Genomic DNA, 11,846 nt, shown 5'->3' with positions numbered 1-11,846 from the left:
TTCTCCACATACACCTGACTCATCTGCAAATGTTCAAACCAGATTTCAGTTACTAGTGTGACCTAAAACAGCTGTGGGAGATTAGAGAGGACGAGACCTTAGAGCTCTATCTGTGGCTTGCCTTAACTCCCTCTTCCCAAACTTTTCTGAATTACTAGAGAGCACCACATAAACAAGATGCTCTAGAAAGGGCTAGAAAACTGACACTCCCCCACTAAGTGTTTGTAATCTGATTTCAAGATGTTAACTAGGGTAATGGCCCAAAAGCAACTCAAATTTATTTCAAATATTTAATAGCATTAGTATATCCACAATTTCCTTTGTTGTTGCTCTGAACAATTTGAGTGAGGATGCATTGAGGATTATGTGTGAACAGCAAGTTAGATAGGAGTTTGCAACATACTTAATTGGACAGGGAGGCACTATACTAGCTCCTCTAGTGAGAGCAGATATAGAATCTATTAGGGTACCTCATTTCCAGAAAGGTGTTAGTCAAATTTGAATGAATCCAGAGAAAAAGCAACAAAAGTTGATGGAGGATTTAGGGATTGACTAATGTCAAAAGTTATACTTTTAAGGGGTAGAGTACCTGAAGGGTAGAAAACAAAAATAATTATTTAGGATTGTACAAACTTGTAATTAGGAGTAACTAGGTGCAATGAAGAAAGGGAATTTTAAAATCTAATAGAGAATTTCCAGATTGGTTTACTTGTGCTGTAGAATTTTTTCCCCACTGTAGCCTTATTGGAAAATGTGGTGCCTGCCCACTTCTAAAGGCCCCCTCCCCCAGCTTAGTGGGAGGGACTGCTGGACCCAGGAACCAAATGAATATGGGAGACAACTAATGAAAAATAGGGAGTGGAGTGTCGGTCAAAACAAGGGTACTGGATGGGGACACTGAGCAGAGGACCCCGGACAGTGCCCACTGCTCCTCAAAGGTGTCTAGGGAGCCAATGGATGCTGCCCAATGGAACTCTGCCCGGAGGCATGAGACCAGGGAGGAATGGAAATAGGCCCCACAGTCGCAGAGCACCCCCTCATCCAACAACCTCCTACTGGTGTTATAAATGGTGACTTTGGCCAGAGCCAGGAGGAGGTTGATGAGGAGGCCTCGTGACTTCGTGGGGCCACGGATAGGATGTGCGAAAATGACCAAGCGTGGGGAAAAGTGCAGCCAGAACCTCAAGAAGAGGTTGTGGAGGAGCTGGAATAGGGGCTGCAACCTGGCGCATTCGAGGTAGGCATGTGCCAGGTTCTCCCTCACGCCACAGAACGGGCAGGCCTTGGGCATGGGGGTGAACTGTGCCAGATACATACCCGTGCTCACAGCTCCATGAAGGAGCTGCCAAACGAAGTCCCCGGCGGGCCGTGGGACCGAGGTGGAGTAGAGACTGGCCCACCGGGGCTCCTCACCCTCCACAGGTGCTAAATAGTCCTGCCACTTGGTGTCGGGGCGGGCCGAGAGGATGAGGAAATGCAATGCGCAGAGCACGAGCGTGTACGGTTGGTCCCTGGACGCGGTTCGGAAGCGAACCGGCTGCAGGGTGTGGAGTCGACTTGGCGTATGGGAATGGGGAAGCTGGGGGGGCTTGCGGAACAGGGCCCCAATAAAAAGATCTGGAGGCCCCAAGGTGAGGGGTGAGCGGGGAGCGCCCTCTTGCAGGGTCTGCCGTAGAAAGAAGAGAGGAAAGGGGCGACAAGGCAGCGCCCACCTCCCACTTTTTCCCACTGTAATAGGTTGGAAGCCTTATTTCCTAAGATATTAAACATGGGATAAAATGGTTAGGAATATACAATGGTGAGAAATCTTAACGCTACTGCAAACTCTTTCTTCATCTCCTTTTCTAATATTCCCCTTAAGGATCAAGATGTCTTGCTCCCATCCTATCCTTGATAGAGATTCTTCTTTTCTTAAAACAGCTGCTGAACTTCTCTTTTGAAAGCCATGTTGTTAGAGTGGGTTCAAAATGCACTGAAAAATGCCTTGTTTTTCCCATTTATGAGTGTATTAAATGGAAATTTTCTTGATTAAAGCAACTTTGGTTAGAGCTTTCATCAGATAAATATTTAAATGTGAACTTGGACAATATTAGAATTCACATTTTAAAAAAACTGGATTTTAAGAACAATTTACAAAACAACAGGGAAGAGATTGTATTTATATAGCTATTTTGCAGGCATTTTTATAGATGAAATACATGGACCTGTTTAAAATTTGCCACTAATCTTCCCCTTAAGTTATATTTCTCCTTAACTCCTACAATGTTTTCTTTATCTGACCAGTTATAAATGGTAAATATTTCACTTAGTTGTGCAGTCTTTTGCACATGTTCACTATTTTTTCCACAAGTTGTATGAGGGTTATTACCATTCAGCCTTAGTATGTGCATATACAGTCTACTGATTTATGCAGGACTAACATGGTTGACATAAGATGATAACTTTAATTTTCTCTTTTCCCTTTTATATGGCAGCATTGCTCTGGGATTCTATTCAAAACAGAAGCAGGTATCTACCTCCTACCTATATTGGTTGTGGGGATGCAATTTTTGTAAGCTTGCCACTGAGAAACTTGGCAACATTCAGTGAAAAGGTAGTATAATTTTAGTCATAGTTTTAAGTACACTACCCCCAAACAAAGAACCCCCCTGAATACACAGCACAGCATGGTATAAAGTTGTGACCTATGAGTACAACACAAGCTGTGTATCTATTTTCCCCCTCTACAATTAAAAGCACACTATGTAACTTACCGTAACAATGATCAAACTGGGATTTATGAACATCAAGTACAGGAAGGGAGATACCCAGTGGTCAGGACTCTTGGGTTCTGTTACCAGCTGCGCAACTGGCTTGTTCTTGTTATTTTGGACAGATCACACAAACTCCTTGTCTCAGTTTCCTAATCTGTAAAATGAGGATAATAGCTACCTCACGAGGTTAAGTATTTAGTCTGTGATCCTGAGACAAAAAGGCTGCATAAGAGCCCCTTTATTTCATTCAGTTCACAATACTTGCACCCTGTCATGAAAAGATGTCATAGGTGCCAAAAATTTTAATATCATGCAGTGATTAGCAAGAATTTCCAAGTATGAAGAAATATTTTAGTATTGGGAAAAAATTTAGCATGGCTTAAGGAACATAGAAGATGTCACACTGGAAGACCATTGATCCATCTAGTCTGGCATTCTGTGTTTATATGAGTGGCCTGTACCTTATGGTCTGGAAAAAAGAAAAACAAACCACACAACGCTCTGGCCAGTTTTGCAATGCTAGACTATAGGGTAAGCCGCCAATCAATATGCCTTAAAGAAAAGATGGCAGATAGGGTGGAGCTTGCATCACAACTCTTTCTCTTGATCTTATAACTTTTCAATTTAGTTGCTGAAAATGCAGATATTAATCCTGCCTGCAGAATTCATTCAATCCCTTTTAAAAATGTTAATGTATGACTGTTGTTCTGCTGGTTTCATGATGCTTTTGTCACTTTTTACATTAGCCAACCTGTTTGTCTCTCATAAAATGTGATCCTGGTGAGAGCTTGAAGCTCTCTAATGAGGTCAAGCTACTCTATCATGTCCTGTGCCTTCTCCCTTTTTGGTTACTGGGCTGGGAGCTTGTTCTGTTGATTAGTTAGCAGTCTGTCTCATTGAGGTAGATTTTTTTTCAATAACACATTGACAGTATTTGGATACAAAGCCTTCTTAATGGGGAAAACATTTGAGATATATGAAGTCCCTTTACATTCAAGAGGTCAATATGTGCTGCGCTGCCAATTTTTTTGGTAACGATCGTGCCACTAGTCAATCACTGGTGACTAGAGGCAACTGACATACTTGTAAACACTGTTAGATAAAATGCTGTTAATCAGACTACAGGGCTGTGAGAAAGTATCTACCTGGTCACATCTAGCTTGCAGTGTATGTAAGTAGCTGGTGCTGCCCACGGAGGTTCATTGTTCCCAGATATCAAAGCAGTGTATTAGTATGTGTAGGTGATGAAAGGAGTTCTGGGTTCAAAACTGTGGGATGAGTTCTGAAACAGGAGCCATTTCTAACCTGGTGTGTCCAGCACTGCAGAAGAATCCAGCTGATGGTTATTCTTGTATGCTATCCAAAACTAAGGCTACATTTTTAACAGAACATGTTCTCCCATCAACCAGATCATATTGTATTCCATATAAACTTCATCTTTGATAGCCCAACATGTTTCAGAGAGATGACACATTATGTGGTCAATAGAATGCCTTCCCAGTCCTTATGTTAGTCATCTTTAGAATCAAAATCATGTATGATACCCCCCACTTCCCCCCCAAAAAAACATTTGCACATGTGAAATATCCTAGTTTAATATATGTTGGGTCTGCATTCCCAATACTTACTAGTAATGTACACAAATAATTACACAAATCAGCTTATGAAAACAGCGGTCATGGGGAAAAACAATTGCTATTAAACTTACTTCTGATAAATCACTACAAACAACTTGTGGCGCCACACCTTGTCTCTTGAGGGCATAGATGTTGACAGAGAATCAACATTGTTTTAGACTCAGGCCAAGGTCATGCCACATGTCACAACACCCTTGCTATATGCTGCACCCATTCTTATATGCAATGCCTACAGGCTTTAAATGGTGTGGTGCTTGCCTCTCCCTGGGTTCCTGTGTTGCTACAGACACTTGACTAAGACTGTCATCACATGCATATTCTTTGTCTAGAGATTAGGTAGTCTCACTAAGCTAAAGTGTTGAGGCCCTAAACATGTTTTCCATTTCTCCCTGTAGAATCATGGATCCCCTGAATGCATCTCTGGTAATAGTAGATCTAGTTATAATTGGGGGAAAAGGCAGGGTGATTGAGATTGCTCTGCTGGAATTGCACCCACCTGGCAGGTGGATCCAGGATATTATGAAGAAAAACACACTGAGAGCGCAATTAGGATTGTGGGTCTTGCTTATGAGCACATGGAGACCATGCGGAACTTCAGGTTGACGATGTGCTTGTTGAGTTCCCTAAGGTCCAGAATGGGTCTTACACCTCCTTTTGCCTTGGGAACGAGGAAGTAGCATGAGTAGAAACCACTGCCCCATAACGCTTGAGGCACTTCCTCCACTGCCCCTACGGTGAGGAGTGTCTGTACCTCCTGGATGAGAAGTTGCTCATGAGAGGGGTCCCTGAAGAGGGACGGGGAAGGAGGATGGGGGGGTGGGGTAGACCGGAAGTGGATAGAATATCCCGCCTCTATTGTGCGAAGGACCCAACGGTCTGATGTAATAAGTGACCAAAAACGGTAGAAATGGGATAGACTATTCAGAAGGGATATCTGGACGGGTTTTGCACTGGTAGTCCGTCCTTGAGCGCACCTTCAAAATGGGCGCTTAGGGCCTGGGGGAGGGCAGGGAGGCCTTGGATTGGCCCTGGCTCTGTCCCGAAGGAGGGCGTGATGGTCTATGCTGTGGGTACCTGCTTCTCCTACAGGAGAAGTCCTGCCTAGGTCTGGGCGGGAAGGGGCACTGTTGCGGGGGCTGAGGCTTAAACGGCTTTCTTTGAGTTGCCGGGGTATGCATGCCCAAGGATTTTATGGTGTTCCTTGTGTCTTTCAGGGTATGCAGGGGCGAGAGTCAGTTTGCTCAGCGAACAGGCCCTGGCTGTCAAACGGAAGATCCTGGATGGTGTGTTGCACTTCAGGTGGGAGGCCGGATGACTGGAGCCAGGCGTTCCAATGCATGGCGATGCTGGAGGCCAAAGTGTGAGCTGCTGGGTCCGTGGCATCAAGGGAGCCCTGGAGGGAGGTTTGGGCTACCAGCTTGCCCTCCTTGGCAATGGCCCCCAGTTCTCTGCGGGACTCAGATGGGAGGAGTTCCTGGAACTTAAGGATCGCAGACCACAAGTTATAACTGTATCTGCTGAGAATCGCAAGCTGGTTCGCGATTCGAAGTGAGAGGCCCCCCATAGAATAAATTTTTCTGCCAAAGAGGTCCATGCATTTCGTCTCCTTTGATTTTGGGGTGGACCCCTGTTGGCCCGGTCTCTCCTTTTCATTAAGCGTGTCCACTATGAGAGAACATGGGGCAAGATGAGTGAAGAGATATTCGTATCCCTTGGTGGAGACAAAATACTTTCTCTCCACCCCCTTGGCTGTAGGGGGGGGGATGGAGGACGGGGTTTGCCAAAGTGCTTTGGCATTGGATTGGATGGTCTTGTTCATCGGGAGGGCCACCGTGGAAGGACCATCTGGACCCAAGGTGTCTACCATGGGGTCATCTTGCTCCACAACCTCCTCCACTTGGAGGTTCATGTTTAGGGCTACGCGCCTGAGTAGCTCTTGTAAGACCCTAAAGTCCATGGGAGGTGGGCCAGCCGTGGATGTGTCAGCTATGGCCTTGTCAGGGGAGGACGAGGATGACGCCACCGGGAGAGCCGGGTCTGACATGGCCCCTGAGTCCGTCATGCCCGGGTCTTCCTGGGTCCATGGGGTAGCTTCTACCGTAGGAGGAGCTGACTCCGAGGGTTGGGGCTGGTCTGGAGGTGGGTGGCTGAGGGTTGCCTTGGGGGGGTTGGTCGCCTGAGCATGATGGCGGGTGGGCAGTGGGAGGGGCACCTTGGGCCTGGTGGTATGCCTAAGAGGTCCAAAATTGCCACTGAGGTTGCCAGTGTGGTGCTGAGGAATCCTGTCCCAGGCTTCCTGGGCCCGACTGAGGGATGTCCGATCTGATGGAGGGGGACCGCTAGCGCGACGGCCAGGGGAAGCGGTGTGGGAATGCGTGGAGGGGGGCACCGATTCCCTCGAGGGGCGAGGATCATGTGATGACCAGTGCTGGTATGGGGAGCGGCGCTGAGAGAGTGATTGGTGTCCCGCCATGGAGTGGTGCCGAGGTGGTCCCGGTGCTGCGCTGGGGACCGGTGCCGTGAGCGGGATCGGTGCGGTGACGTGAACCGGCGTCGCGAAGATGATCTGCGCTGAAATGTGGATTGGTGCCGTGAAGGGGACCAGGGTTGGGTCGGGTCGGGGATCTGCGACGGGCCTGAGAGTGGTGCCGCGATGAAGAGCGATGCCGCGCAGACGATCAGTGTGCAGATCAGTGCCGGTCCAAACGGTGCTGCGGGGTCGCCGAATGCGATCTGGACCTCGAGCAGGACCATGTCCTGGCGGCCGCCAACGACCTCAAGCGTGAAAGCCTCCGAGGGTCGGGGCTGCGAGACCAGCGCTGCGAGTCTAACCGGCGTCGTGAGTCGGATCGGTGCACGGTGCTGTGCCGGGACTCCGAACGACACCAGGACTCGGCAGCGTGGGGAAGCTGGTCTGGGAACGGGCAGCCCGAACATTGCCGGTTTACCCCTCAATGGTACCGGGAGTTGTGCTGGGGGCGGTGCCGGGATAGGGGACACCAGTGCTGTCATCTCAATAAGCCCTCTAGCGGCCTCGAAGGTGTCTGGGGTGGAGGGCAATGTAGCTTCCTCCACTTGAAGAGGCCCTTGTGGCGCGGGACTAGTATGAGCAGATGGAGGTCTTGCGGTTTTGTTACGCTTTGGGGCCTGGCAGAGCTGTGCTCGGTCAGGGCCGCAGTGACTGCCTCGGGCCTTTTGGAATGTCCTTCAAGGGCTTGCTTCTTATGAGCGACCGGGGAGTGGGAGCGGTGCAGAGGTAGATGTCTTTGGGGCCCGGGAGATCGTCGGTCCCGAGGAGGGCTAGGATCCTTGTGCGGTGTGGACGCTCGGGCCCGCATCTTGAGAGGGACGCAGTGTGGACTCCATGAGGAGTTGCTTGAGGCGGATTTTCCTCTCTTTCCTCGTGCGGGGCTTGAATGCTTTGCCGATTTTGCACCTGTCCGCCTGATGAATGTCCCCCAGACACCTAAGACAGGAGTCGTGGGGGTTGCCCGTAGGCATGGGCTTGTCGCAAGAACTGCAGGGTTTGAAGCCCTGGGACGGCATGCCCCAGAGCCCCGTAGGGCATTCGTTGAAGGGGAACCCCCCCAACCACTATACTAATGATTAACTAACAAAGGGAACTATTTACAATGATAAGAGAATGCTAGGGAGTAGTGGAGCACTTGCTAGCAAGAGACCACTTTTCCAACAACTGTCATGGGCAGTAAGAAGGAACTGAAGAGGGGGGTCGGGCTGGCAGGGTCTTATATAGAGAGCCATATTGGCGCTACTCCCGGGGGCTCCATAGCCGGCCCGACGGGTAGCTGCTAAGGAAAAGTTTTCAGACTTCCGTGCACGCAACGTGCGCACACACCTAACTGGAATTGATATGAGCAAGCACTCGAAGAAGAATGTTTGTTCACATATGTAAGTGCTTCCAAAAATGGTGAACGTTTTCAGTGCAACTTCAATAAATTTTTTGTATTTTTCATTGTCCAGACTTTTGTAGAAGTCCTGCAAGCTGCTTTCTCTGTGCTTATTTCGGTAAACTGCTGAACATTGAAGTTCAATAACCTCCAACTGCAAATCTAGTGGCACTTCCTCTGGATCCACAGAAAAGGGATCTTCAATCAGCTTCAACTGGATGTCATCTTCTTTAGACAAAGCAAGTCTTCTGTTAAATTCTTCAATCAAAAGATTAATCTGCTTTGTGTATTTTTTCTCCTAACTCGGCGTGTTTGTGCTGAGGGATACCCTGTGCACAAGTGGGAAAGTGACACATTTCACCTTTTGACAGCTGACTTCTGACAAGTTTCAGTTTCATTTTGAAAGCTTTCACTGCTGCACACATTGGAAATATAAGTTGATTTTTTCCCTGAAGTTGAATGTTGAGATCATTCAGGTGTGCTGTAATATCACAAAAGAAAAAGAGATCTTGATTCCAGGACTCATTTTCAAGCTCTTGGAATTTTATTGGCCCATTTTCTAGAAATTTTGCTACCTCCTCTTTCAAAGCAATGAAACAATGGAGCACTCTTCCTTAACTCAACCACCTCACTTCCGTATGGTAGATTAAGTCGCTGCACTCGGGGTCTACCCCTTCAAGAAAGGCTCGAAACGTCCTATGTTTTAGTCCTCTAGAACGTATGTAGTTTACAATGGAAACTACCACTGACATTACATGCTCAAATTTTAAGACTTTGCTACACAAAACCTGCTGATGTATAATGCAATGATGTTTGGTTATTTGTCTCCCGATAAATTCTTCAAGAAGAGTAACTGCTCCAACATTTTTTCTGCACGTAGCTGGAGTACCATTAGTACAAATGGCCACCAAGTTTGTGAAATCTAATCCTGACTAATCATTCATGCACTTTATCACTTCACTGGAGATTTCTTTTCCAGTTGTGCGACTTGTCGTGGAGCACATGCCAGCAAGTTCTTCAGTAATTTTAAAGTTTTTAATCAGTTCCTCTAATAAAAATAAGAAGTTGGGCGGTGTCTTTTAAATCGGTGCTTTCATCCATAGCTAGAGAGTAAAAGCAGAATTCACTTACTAGCTGCTTAAACTGATCACTTAGATTGGTAGAAATGTCAGCTATTCTTCTCTGTACAGTTATGCGTGATAGACTGACATTCTCAAATATTCCCCTCTTTTCTGGACATAACTCAGATACAGCAATCAACATACACTTCTTTAAAAACTCGCCTTCTGTGAAGCATTTCCCAGCAGCAGCAATTTCCTTAGAAATTTGAAAGCTTACTTTAGTAACCGTATCGTTCTCAGTGCTCACTTTCTTGAAAATTTGCTGTTCTCCACTAAGGTTTTTCGCTAAACTGGCTGCTTTAATTATTTTTTCATTTGGGTTCAATTTGGCGAGCTCGGGATGTTTAGTTTCTGATTGCAAAATTCTGGATACGTTCATCGAAGCTGACTCGACAAATCATGTCCACTTCCATACACAATAGGGAAAGTGAATCAAGTCTGTCCTGACACATTGTTGTTCTCTGAGGGTTTTCATTCTTTTCAGCTGAGAAAAAGAGTGTTTTGCAGAGCAGTTAGTAATCATCAATGTTAGAAAAATACATAGTGCGATCTCTACATTTGGAATACACATTGTATTCAGTCTTTCAATATTGTGTCATGAAGATCAATGTGACTGAATTTCATTTTTCCTGTTTCATTAAACTTTTGCGCGCATATAACAGTGGAACTGCCATACTTCTCCCCAGAGATTCATGTTCAAGTCAACAGGGTATGGGTCAACTAGCTTTTGGGAACCTTGTGAATATCGTTCGTCAGATAAGTCCATATTGTTTAGAAAAGAAAATCTACTTGATGCTTCTTTGTACACTTCACCTCTCCTCTTCATATGAGCTTCAAGTGCATCAATTATAGCATAGTAAGTAGATATGCGAAATGTATCTCTAGGATTCAATGCTCTTTCTGTTGCACTGCTATCATTTGCTTGTGTTTTCCTGATTCGCTTGCGGGACTGAGCTTCTTTGTAGTTAGTATCAGGCAAGATATCTTTTGATAGGTCTTCAAATCTTTTGAAATCATTCCTTAAAGTGTGTAAGTGGTCTGCTAATTGATAGAGGTCTGCACATGTTTTCAAATCCAATTCTTTTTCATGGAGAGCTTGACTTGTGTGGTAAAAGTGTTTGTAAAATTTCATTCCACATGGTCAACATGAATACAAAGTCTAGTTCTTGCATCTTGTTTGCAATGTTTTCTGCCTCTCATATAGTTTCTCCCTTTTGTGATTGGTCTTCAGCTATACTTTCTAATGCATTCACAATCTTTGAGTAGGACTCCAGAATTGCACTTGTTGCCACTGCCTCCCAGCAAGTATTAGAAAGATTTCAACACACGATCATTGCCCAAATATGTTTTAAGAACTGCACATCGGTGTGTTGAAGCAGAGAAAAATGTATAAAGTAACTGGACTGTTGAGAAAAACCTTACTGCCACCGGACAATAATCAACAGCACTGCGGCCAACAAGATTGAGAGAGTGTGCAGCACATGGTATGAATATGGCATATTTGTTCTGTTCTAAAAGCTTCTTCTGCATTCCTTGATAACGCCCTGACAAGTTGGCAGCGTTGTCATAAGATTGCCCTCTGCACTTTGAGAAATCTATTTTGCAAACTTGGCACAGATAATGCAGTACTTGATTTGCCATTTCTTCACCAGTGTGGCTTTTCAAATTGAGGCATATTATAAATTGTTCAACTGGTTTTCCATCTGTGGGAGATACATATCTTAGTACAATACTCAATTGATCAATATGTGAAAGATCAGGTGTAGAGTCGACAGATAAACTGAAGTACCCAGCAGTACTTATTTCATCCACAATAGCTGAATGAACTTTGTCACTCGTTAGACCAATGAGTTCATCACATATTGTCTTAGATAAGTATGATGGGTTACCTTTGCCAGCATTCCCATATTTGAGATATGGCCTGCTAAAAATGGGTCAAACTGAGCCACAAGCTCCACCAATCCCAAGAAATTTCCATTCTGCAATGATCCAAATGTGTCATTTGATTCCCGGAAAGACAGCCCACGTTCAGCTAATGTTTGAATAACAGCTATAACACGCTGCAAGACGTTGCCAGTATTCACGCTCCCCTTTAAATTGTTCTTCCAATTTTTGTGTCAATCCAAAGCCCTGTCTTCGATTTAAATATGTCAACATTGAATCTCTGTGAATAGTGCTATTTTCATGTTGTTCAATTAAAACAGTATTCCGCCAGTCACTAAATCCATCTGCAGCAAACCGGGATGTTGAAGGTTTATATGCAAAAAGTTTGCAAACAAAACAGTACACAGACCCTGTTGATGGTGAATACAGTAGCCATTCTCGAGTGTATTTCTCACCATTTGCTTTCATGCCAAAAAATATTTTTTTGTGGACAATATCTTGTTTGTTTGCCATTGGTAAAAGTCTGACGTGATTTCTCAAATG

The sequence above is a fragment of the Malaclemys terrapin genome, chromosome 2 (assembly GCF_027887155.1).
Source record: "Malaclemys terrapin pileata isolate rMalTer1 chromosome 2, rMalTer1.hap1, whole genome shotgun sequence".
Classification (NCBI taxonomy): domain Eukaryota; kingdom Metazoa; phylum Chordata; order Testudines; family Emydidae; genus Malaclemys; species Malaclemys terrapin.
This window is presented reverse-complemented; position numbering follows the sequence as displayed.